Consider the following 12,013-nt stretch of genomic DNA (forward strand, 5'->3'; position numbering starts at 1 on the left):
AAACAAGGCATTTGATGACATCACCTGAGGCTCTCAAGAATTTTGATTGCCATTTTTGTCCATTTTTTTCAAAACGTTGTATAGGCAGCTTTATTTGTATAGCCCAAACAAGCTATTGTTCTGTAAAGGAAAGATTGACAATGTTGAAAGGAATTACAAATACACTTCAAACAGTGCTTTTGAATCTTTTGTTAAAAAAAAAAAAAAAAAAAAAAGAAAGAAAATCGGAAATTCTCTTGGCAGCGCATGACCTACATGAAAGAGAATCACTCAAGACATTGTACAAAGCAGCTGACAACATGGAGACTGGAAAACCAACAGATGGTTGCTACAACAGCATGGCGCTCCACTTAAAGGTTTAACATCAAAGGAGACTTATGCTCATGTCTGACTTGTATTTTGTTTTTCTACTAGAACATGTATACATGCTTTATTGTTAAAAAAAAAAAACACGTTGTTTCTCATACTGCCCATGGCTGCTGCACCTGCATTCACCCTCTGAGACACTCTCCCAAAAAGCCCAGTCTGCTCTGAACGCGTCAGCGTTTCCGGGACTCTGCATCTGTGCTTCGCTCTCGCCGTCTCTGTACCATCACGACAGTATAGCAGCACTTTCTACCGTGAAAAAACACCTATGAAAAGGCTTCTAAACAATAAACTACCCAACGTGTTCCAGCAGGAATGTGATCTGAAATTGGGGATAAATGAACAAGATCAGCTAGCAAGATTACAGCTTTCCCTAGCGTAAGCATGCAGCAACATTCAGTTAGCAGTGGACTGTAAACACCGCAGTAGTGCGCCTGAAGCAGATGACAATATAATGAAATCTGGCACAGATTGACATCACCTTGAGCCGAGAGTAGAAAAAAAAAAAAAAAACGTTCAGAGCGGTCTGAAATCTGAGGTTTTTGCTCACAGTGATTTAAAAAAAAAAAAACAATACATTTACCTACATGCTTAATTTGAACATACAACATATTGTAACATTATATAACCTATATGACAGAAAAAAAGGAACAGCATAATAGGTCTCCTTTAAAGAACATTACTGTGATGCAGAGAAGCCTTCCTGCATGTATTTTGTTTCATAATAACTACGCAATTGTTCAAGAAACGCTTTTTTTGAAAGTTATTTTTAGGCATGGCACAAGGAGTCAATTTTCAAGTTTCTTATTGTTGCATAGCAACAGTCAGCTGGCCAACTTGTTGTTCTTGCCGGCTAAAAATGCATCTTGAGGATCCACACCCATAGTATTTACTGTACTCAGCAGAATGAACCAAGTCTTCAGTGGCACAAAAGACGACGCCGTGGAGAGCCGGCTCTGCTCTGCTGCGTGTCCATGAAAAGCAGATGGACCGCATCACTTAGCACTCCACCTGACGTTAAGCATTTCCAACACAACCTTGTGTTTATCTGAAGGACTCATTACATTAGCAATTCTTTACAAAGACTCGAGTAAATTAGCCATCTGTATAGAGTTATGTGTATAAAGAAGGTATTCATTTTCCTTGGGCAGATAAAGCAGACTCATTCTGTATGACTCAAAGCTGAAGGTACATCCAGGTCGAGGGAATACAGCAAAGGGAGGGACGCAGGATGAATGATGCTACTACTATACTGTTTATATTGAGGTATCTCTCCCTTTAATATCTCTTGATGTACAAGCCCATTCAAGGCAATATTGCAAATCAATGAGCAGGACTGTTTGATAGTAATATTGGGTTTTTATGTCATTTTTGCATCAGTGTAATGAAGTGCTTTGATTTATGAGGCATTTAACTTACTGTATTAGCCCGAAACCGACAATCCATTTTGGTTACTTTTCTCATTAACAATTCCTTAATAGATTTTCTAATAGTTTCTATTACGATATATCAATATTGCAATACAAAATTAAATATGCTGGATAGATGATTAAATCCATAACGCCAATCACACAAACAAACAATTTTCATACATTAAATGTATTAGATATCTTTAATATGTTTGTCCCATTGTGTTTTTCTCTCCTGCTTTTTCAAAAGCACAGCTCTGTAATAAGGAACAGATAAAAGCAGGAGGTATCTCCACCCATAAAGTCTCTCCGAGGAGAATAACAGGCAAGTGAAAGAGACCAAAATCATTTGAACTGCAGTGGACTGCTCTTTGAATTGTTACACAAGTCAGACAGCATTTTGTAGGTGCTTCAAATTATACAGTATGAGGTAAAATGATTGCACTTTATCAAAAGAACATGCAATTTCTTCGACAATTTCAGTCAAAAATATTTTTGCCTTAAGCCTAGGATATTATGAGAGTTTTCCCCATCGTACAACTTGAATCCAAAGCCACAGTATCAATATACAACTACTGTAAGAATTAGACATTACACCTCCAGCTAAGGCTAGGTAACAGGAACAAAAGGACTAACAGAAATGACAATTCTGTCCCCCCCCTTCTACTTACAACAAAGCATAATTAGCTGTAACCGTACCTTGGGAGTACAGTATAATTCCTCCCCACTCTGCACTCATCTCATCCCAGTATTTGCGTGTCTAGTAACAGCAGTGCTCCACAGCCAACTGTCACTGTTGGCTAAATATGTCATACACCTAATGAGGCCTAGCGAATGACAATAAGCAAACTTTCCTTCGAGGGCTGCTCTTCCTTTAGGCAGGACTTGCTTATTGTTCTGTGGCGGGGTTTACAAGGGAATAGTAGAGTGCCAACCCATCCTGTTTACGGCACTTCAAACCCCAAATCACAATGACATTGCTAACCACATTGCTTAACGGTGCACAAGGTTGAAACAAAGCCAACAAGTGTATTTTGCGTATTTGGTTTTTCAAAACAGAGCAGTTAACACACAATATGTTCCTAAGTGAATATGCAGTCAGGCAAATGGATGTCCGTCCGATTGTGTGTCAATCCATCTAGTAGATTATGAGATATTTCACTGTGAAAACTTTGACCTGTATACCAATAGTATTACATTAAAACCCAAACATGTCAACCTCATGGTGGTGCTAGAGGAAAGGTCAGGGGTTCACCAAAGTCATTAGGATTCATCATCTGGGCATTGCAAATTCGGTACAAAGTGTCGTGGAAATCAATCTAATAGGTAAATCTATAGAGATTATTCAGTCCGGACCAAAGTAGTAGACTGACCAACTGTCTGTCCAACCAACATTGCCATCCTTAACTCTGTGCCGCTAGTGTGTCTAAAAAAAATGTAGCTTGTCAAATACTGACACAGTTACAAACAACTGTTGCAAATGTTGTTGTATTGTTAATCTGTGTTCAATCCTCCACGGTGCACACAATTTCCTTTCTCAGTCTCCACACAACAAATTTTGTTTTTTTGGGGCTAAAACAGTGGAACCTTTCACACAGCAACTGACTTATACATAACTGAGAAAAGGGCCAATAAGCAGCCCAGTCAGGGAGATATTGAGTGCTACATGTTGTTCTAACTGCACTCATGAGGGAGGGGAACAGCACTGCTCACTATTCACACTCTCTGACTGAGATGGTTTTCATATTCGAGCCTGGAACCTCAGCAGTCTCATGACTCAATACATACTGCATTTGTTTAGCTAAGCTAGTAAATGAAAATGCAATCAGTCAAGTCAGTGCTAAAATCTGGGGCAGGGGCAAATGTTGGGACAGGACTGCTGTGTGTTTACCATGACTTTAATCTTACCACACACCGTCTTAGCTAGTCCTCTCTGCCAGTTGCCAGGACATACAGGACTAACAACAGCTTCAGCACGCTAATTGACATGCTGTGCAACTCCATAAACAAACACTACAAGCACGCTAATCAAGTCAGTTCTATGGCAGATAGTACGCTTGTGTGCTAATCCCACGCTGTTCTGTATACTGTAAGTGTGTTTACCATACATGCCTGAACAATAACTTACTGTAGGTGGCAGGCTCAAGTACAACTGATGAGTGTGCTGATAAAAGAACATATAAGCAATGCACGACATAATGCAGCTTTAGCCTACAAGCTATCCCCTTAGTAACGGGAGTCTTATTTCAAGGGAGTACGAAAGGGGGGCTCTCTCAAGCACCTAACAATGCTCATCATTCATTACAGACAAATGAATCGCACGAGTATCCTGGACTAAGTGACTCATTAAACCAATGTAAACATACACAAGGTTACAGCCCTGCAAAGAACAGAGAACCTCTCTTAACCACTGCCGCACCCAGGACAGGGGAGAGGACAGACTTGGATGATTTAAATAGTTGGTCTGTCCAACTTAGTTGTGTTACCAAAGATAACCAATCAACACTGAACTTGTATTAGTTCTTTTTGGCACACATTTTTCCATTTTCCCTGCCAGTGTTGGCAGTTTTGTTGTTTTGGCTTCTGAATAAAACCACTGTTGAGCAGCCATTGTAAAGTGACTTAAAAACTACTGAAATATCTGACATGATCAACACTTATTTGGGTACAATGTTGCAAAGAGCGTATCTCTTGAGCATGGCTGCAATTGCTACATGATGGAAAGAAAACAAAACATTTCATTTACCCACAAAGTCAACAATTTGTGTCAGTGTCAGTTCTAAACATGAGACTGGAAGTGAGTGTCCACATCCATCAAAGCAGGGCAAATTTAGGAACATTTGGAGGGTAAAATACTGTAAGTATGGTGTTGCATCATTATAACAAATGCAAATGCTGCAGTAGCCTTTGCCAGCGGGTGTGACAACTGGGTGCAATACTTCTCAGCATGATGTATAAATAAATGTACTAAACACTCAAGCAAAAGACAGTTGCTGCAAACCTCCAAACAAGGGGTGTGATCCTGCCTACAGTTTTTCTCTGCTGCACCACAGCTGAAAACGGTTTTGCCTTTTTTATGTTTTGTTTGTTTAGGTTGCACAGAACCATAACGTGTAATAAAAACTGATATCCACACATGATTATTTGTGAGTTCAATTATGAGACTGAATTTTGGAGATCTGTTGTGCCATTAGATTAGAAAGAGATTTTGGAAAAAAGGAATCTGATTTCAGTCCCTGTTACTTTAGCAAAACATGATGGGCCTGTGCTTATTGCCATTATGATTGTAGTGGCAATCTGACCACATCCGCCATCGTCTTAAGGTTAATCCTTTATTTTATAATTGCATTTAAAAACACCTACAAAAAGACTGACTGTGAAAGATTAAAAACGAGCAGACAAGATCTAAAAACTATCACTCACACACAGCTGAGGTTGAAAAACTGTGTGGCTTCCCAGATCCTAATTCCTCAATCCCCTTCTCACCTGCGAGTCCCTTTCTAACCTCTGATTACACACATACACACAGGTGCGCAGGTGACGTAGCGAACAAACCACTGACACAAACCTACCACACACACACACACACACACACACAATACATGCACGCAGCACATGTCCAAATTGGCCACAACAATGATGTTTGTACAGTACCAGGTGCAGTAGCAAGAAATTAAAAACATAGCTGAATATGAAAATCAGTCCAGACTGTAGAAGGGTTTGCAAGTCAGGATCCATTTATTTAGCCATAAAACAGCACAAGTTGCCTCATGTGCCCGATTGCTATGGACAGTTCTTTTTGTATGCCTTTTCACAATAAAATCTCGTAGAGAACAGCAGACAGGCTGCGTTCCTTTCTTTACATGACACAGTTGTGGAACACATTTCTCTCTCACATGTGAATTCAAACCTAGTGAAGATCCAAAAAACAATCAAAGTCAAATAAAGAGCACATGTGAACAAAAGAGTGTTCTTCTTTGTGATAAAGAGAACGGCAATGATGACTCTCTTTACCTGCATGTAAATGTAGGAAAGAAGTACCAAAAAGGCGACTAAAAAATATACTGTGTACGTGGGTTTGTATCTGTCTGTCTCAACTTCTCCTCTCTGCCCTAAATGAGCAGTGCCAGGTTTCAACAGTCCAACACTGGGGATTCTCCAAGGTCAGCTTAGCTCAGTCAGCCATGAATTATTGAGCTTGAGCAAGCTAGGCCCTGTTTGTGCCACTTCTGACGCTGTCCTTCCTTTAAGTTTGTTTGCTGTGACATTAAACAAACTAAATATCCAACAATGATGGTGTGATAAGTTATTGAGCCCTGTTGGGAAATTTTCTTTGTATTTAACCTCAACAGGAAGGTCAGACCACAGGGTCAAGCGCAGACCAGGAGGGATTCAGTGCCATGCTCAAAGACACCTAAGCAGGGTGGATGCATGCCATTTTCAGGACTTAAAATGTATAATAATTAATATGTTGTACTTTCTAAATTAGGGCCATTTAACGGCACCAATCAGAAAATATAAGTTTAGACACACACACACACACACACACTCTTTATCAGAGGAACAGAAGTGTTCATGACAACTTCTATATTTACTTTGAATTCAATTAACAACGTAGATGAGAATGTACGGGGGTCATATATTTGTATTTGTTGTATTTAACACAGACACACCCCTTGGTAAAGGGATTAACTCTAATACCGGACCACAGAGAACCAATCAGCTGTAATCTCCATCCCTGTGTTTCTCTCATTCATAACAAGAACCACCCTCGCACCAGTGGAGTAGGCTGTCTGCACAAAAATAGAATGTGGTTTACTAATAGCAAATACAGCACTTTTTTTTTTTTTTTACAAAGAAAATGCATGAAAAAGACTACAGGTTATAATACAGAAAGAAAGATAGGTGCACAGAGGAGAGAGTAAAAGATTGGCTCCTCTTTCTCCCTCATCTCTCATAGGCTGGGTGAGGGGAACTGAGGCCTACGCACATATTCTGGGCTAAAATTAGCTCTGCTGCAGCTGCAGGGCCAGCCGTGTTGGGATGGGTGACACACACACACACACACACACACACACACACACACACACACACACACACACACACACACACACACACACACACACACACACACACACACACACACACACACACACACACACACACACACACACAGGTGAATGCCAATAGCATCCTGCCTCCTTCCTCTCTGCTCTTCACACTGTGGCATACAAATGCTTTTAATGCAAATGTTGTGTGTATACATCCACATACAGGATAAACACATACACGTGCCCTCCAGAGTGCCTGACATTAACCTCGCTTGCAATTATTAGTGCTAGGATCAAGGAGGAACAACTCAACTTGTGAAAGCCAATGGCATTTGCTATCTTTCAAGCAATGTCGATCGTGCTCTTTTCCAGAATGACATACAATGGGCTATTGTGCACAACGGCCAATCATTTTTGGACAAATAAACAAGCAGTTGTATAGACTGCAAGTGTTGCGGCAGTGGAGGTCTTGATCCTCATGAAGGTTGTAATGTTCAGATGTCACAGAACTCAATTTTCTAAGCTGTAGTTAGCGGTGGTATTTTCATTGTCAATTAATCTGTCCATTATATTCTTGATTAATCGATTAGTTGTTCTATAAAATGTCAGAAAATGGTAAAAAATGTCGATCAGTATTTCCCAAAGCCCAATATAACGTCCTCAAATGACGCAAACTGATTAATTGATTATTACAATGGTTGGCGATTCATTTAATATTTGACAACTCATCGATTCATCTTTGCAGCTTTATTTCTAATATTCTGTTCCATTCATGTATATAAGAAGGAGTAAACATTACAAACACCTTATCGTTATTATACTGTCCAATACAGCACCACCTAGGGCTGGGCGATATGGAGAAAATCAGATATCACGATATTCTTGACCAAATACCTCGATATCGATATTGCGGCTATATGGTTGACAATTGGTGCTTTAACAAAATATCTTCACACTTAGATTTTTGATAAATAATCATCAGTAATGTGGATATAATGTCTAAGTGGGGAAAAGGCAAATAATAGAACAGCTAGAACAGTCTAGTAAATTCAGAAAAGTACATCACTTTACTGTAATGCAGCCTTTAAAACCAGGAAAAGACAACACTTAAGCCATATTACGATATTACAATTTCCAAAATCTAAGACGATATCTAGTCTCATATCCCAATATCGATATAATATTGATATATCACCCAGCCCTAGCACCACTTCTCGCAACATCCTCAGTGTTAACAAAAACTCAAGTAGGATTTGCATTAGGCCTAATTTGTACAGGGGTACATAATGAACAGTGTAAAACAAGAGCCATGAGGTGGAAGTCAATTGTTTTTATGAAAGCTTCAGCAGTCACAAGTTCACTGACAGTTCAAAACTTCAGACACATGACCACTAATTCCACAGTATTTAGCACAGCTGCCTGCTTGGTGCATGGTGTGCAGGGGAGCAGCTAAGCATTTAACTCTACTCCAGAGAAACATGAAAAGAGGAAAATGCTGTCCTGCCAAATAACCTGCTCAGCATTCTTTTAACAATAGGCCACCTTGAGCCTTTGTGACATGCCAAGACCACTGCACAGTTCACCGGCCTTAGACCACAGCCTGCCTGACCAAAGGATCAACCAGGGGGAGAGTGGGTGCATTACTACACTGCACTGCCACCTCAGATGCTGGGGGGGGGGTTGCAAAACCACTGAATACCAAGAAACTCAAGCCAGAGAGATTGGCCTCTCAATGTCTTCCCACCCCAGAGACTCATAATGGTTGTTAAATCAAATTGGTTCCTACTGTATAAAAAAACAACAATAATATGGGCTACATTTTTGCTCCATCTACCCCACTGCAGCAGACGCAAAGAAATTACACTAGCTGGAAAACTACAGAGTTCTGCTAGAAACTGTAGCAAAGCTAATACACATTAAGCCAATGAAACACTACATTTTTTAAGGACATAGACACCTAAAAAATTGACACATAACTGTTCCTTTTGACTGTCTATATTTCGATTAGGTTAGGTTGCATAATTTTAGAAATCACCCACCTCTTTATTACCAAACAATACTCAAGTGCACTAGCAGCATTAGCATCTAGGCCTCACTAAATGTAAGGGAACACTTTTGTTAACAGGTGCCTCACTGTCCAGTAAACACTCTCTCTCACAGCTTGATCCAGCAAAAGCCCCCACTTCCCTTCCATATATTTCCCATCATATCACAACAACAAATAACTGGCATTAATTCAAAGGCTCCTGGAGTCAACCGGGCTTTGGCATCTGTTCAACTTCAGACAGGGGCCGAGTCGTGACCAGCAAGCTGAGCAGGAGAGCAGAGAGCCGATCAACGGAAAGGCAAAGCACAGCAGAAAACAGTGGCTCTGAGAGGATGATGACCTATTAGCTTGGCTTAAAAAAAACTGTCCATGCTGCCTTATTAACTATACAGAGCATGTGTTTCCCCACTGACATCCAGTACAACAGTGGGGAAGTTCAGGTGCCTTTCAGTCTCATGTAAATTGTGTTAAGGTCAACAGCAGGATATGTCATTTATTTTTGTTCAGGAGTTGCCGTTAACATGTTAATGGTCAAACTGCTCAATGCAGCTGTAACTTTTGGTAGGGAACAGTTTTAAATAACAACATGACTTTTTCAACATACTTTGTGGTTACTGCTTCGTAAAAAGATAATTGTCACAGCAAGAGGCTCCCAGAGACACTAATCTATTTCTTCTACACAGTCCTTTGAGTTTGGTCCCAGTGTGTAATACCTGTGTGATGTTCAACCCTCCTAGCCATTTTGACCTCTAGTGCACTACTACAGAGTAGCAGGGTTGGTCATTTATCAGCCAAAAATGTCAAACATTCACTGACTCCAGCTCTCATGTAAGGATTCGCTGCTTTTCTAATCACTGTAAATTGAATACTTTGGAGTTTGGGGTTTACTGTTGGTCGGAAATGGTGAAAATCAAATTATTACAACTTGCACAAATAAGTTACTTGGACGAAAGTCCCATAAAGTGTGATGTTAATAGCAACACTCTATGTGCACCCAGTCCTATCCAGTTGTCGTGACTCCAGGAGCCCAGCTTGTTCTGGCTATCTGGTAGTGAATTTAACGGTCGCATCTACGAGAGGTTACGGATTGAAATAAAGACTCTGCCCACTGATCTGAGCTCTCCATGTGTGTTTGTTGACAAAGTATTATCTGTTACGAGAACAAGTGTGGGCACTGGAGTTGAATGAAAACGGTTTTGATTCTACTTCGTTCAGTCTGTTCCTGTTGGGCAGCGAATGCTAGCAAATGTCTTGTCAAGTAACAAAAAAAGCAGGAGATGAATTAATAATTCAAGTTTTGCTTTCTCTTTGGAGAGAGATTATTAAAGTAGATGTCTCTGCTTCTAGCATTGATAGTCCATCGCTGTGAGATCTCGCTTTTCTCCATTTATTAGCAACAGTGTATCAGACAGATTTTGCTTGAATATGTGCTGAACTGTCCAAATGTGTGTGCATAATGGTGGATTAAAAGTTAACCACTTGATCTGCTAACACAGCATTGTATTAATACTGGAGGGTTGCAAACATAGCACACACTGAAATGAACTGAAGGAGGTGAGAGTCTGTGGCACACTGAAATCAACCAGTCACACTGTACAGCAGAACAATGACAATGCCTCTCGCCACTTCCATGGGAACCAGCCATTTTCCCCGTAGGGATAATATAGTTAATCTAACCTAATCAAAACATTCACACACGTCCACTCCAAAGATGGCATAGTTTAGCAGCATGGGCCAATTTTCACATATAATATGGGATTATTTCAAAATCTTATTCTGCAAGCACATGACAACCACTGTCAAACCACATAAACAAAAGCAAAGTCTGAGTTACAAACAAAACAAAAGAATTTATACAATGTACAAAAATGTGTTCCTATAATGCAGGGTTCAGACCAAGGCGTTTTCACTGGGACGATTACATACCAAGTAGATGCCAAGATGCGAATACGAGAAATTCTTATCCTTGTTGTGAGTTGAAAGAAAAATTCGCTTGACACTGTGTCGTGAAAGCCTATCAGTGTTTAGATTCTCCTGATGTTGTTGAAACAGAAATGGAGAAACAAACTATTGTAGCTGTCTGTGGGCACTCAGAGCTCTATTGTACCTCATTATTTGTACGGACCGGACACAGAAAGAGCTTTGGTGGGGAAAAGTAAGCAGGGAAGTTGAACTACCTGGTAAGTTCTGAAATGATGTGTATGTTGTGTGGATGGAGCCGCTACAATGTTAGCAAAGCCCTAGGGCTGCACGATATGACCTAAAATCAAAAATCACGATTAATTGCACATTTTACCTCGATAACGATAAATGAACGATTTAATTATTTTGTGATTCGTTTTTTTTTGTCCTCATAGTTCATTGGCAAGGTTTGTACTGTAAATAGGCTCAAATATTGAAGGTGAGATATTTTTTCTAATTCAAAAATGTGCTTATTTTTGTTATTTTTAAATAATTGAAGGAAACACACAAAGCGGGAACTATTTTTTATTTATTTTTTTAAATTAGCAAAATTATCGTCATGGGAAAAATACGTCGATAACAGCTTCAGAATTTCAATGTCCATACATTTTCGATTAATCGTCCAGCCCTACAAAGCCCAAATCTATCCAAACTGCATTCAGAAAACAAGCATTGAAAAAGTTGTCGTCTTGCGGACAGACCTCGACAAAGTATGAATTCAGACTTTTTACAAATCGGCATAACGGTGTTGTTATTTCTGCATGCTTTTAACCGTTTATTAAAATAAAATAAAAATAGCGCTGGAAACGGCGGTCTTCCAGACACAACATTTACTTCCTGGAGAAGGCGGTGAAAATCACAGTGCTCTTTGCTCCTCCAGATGATGTTCCTTGATGCCACACTCACTGTCAACAAGACTGGGTGGTTTTTAAATGCATTAGATTAGCTTTTCCATAGTAATTTGCTGATTTTTACTCTTCTTTTTAGCTTAGCCAATTTTGAAAATATTTGAGATACAGTACGATGTGGCAGAGGTGTATCCCTCCGTTACTACACATTTAATGCTGCTAAAATGTCTGTTCTCTGGCAGTTCTGCCTTTTACCAATTTCTTGCTGTGTTACTTTTGTTAGGATTTGACAGTACACGTGTACATGTTGCTGTATTGGTGTTTTAAAGG

General features: G+C 39.8%; 1 protein-coding gene across 6 annotated transcripts in view; it reads right to left on the reverse strand.

The window, feature by feature from the left end:
- Positions 1-12,013, reverse strand: part of LOC116049697 (protein FAM126B) — a 50,400-nt gene that overhangs the window by 34,985 nt on the left and 3,402 nt on the right. The window contains exon 1 of one of the 6 annotated variants that reach the window (XM_031299616.2): positions 2,475-2,559. The exons of the other annotated variants lie outside the window; for them this stretch is intronic. The gene's annotated coding sequence lies outside the window, so the exon portion shown is untranslated. Of the gene's footprint in view, positions 1-2,474; positions 2,560-12,013 lie in introns of those variants that run through there. 6 annotated transcript variants of the gene reach the window in all.

The sequence above is a fragment of the Sander lucioperca genome, chromosome 8 (genome assembly GCF_008315115.2).
Source record: "Sander lucioperca isolate FBNREF2018 chromosome 8, SLUC_FBN_1.2, whole genome shotgun sequence".
Classification (NCBI taxonomy): Eukaryota; Metazoa; Chordata; class Actinopteri; order Perciformes; family Percidae; genus Sander; species Sander lucioperca.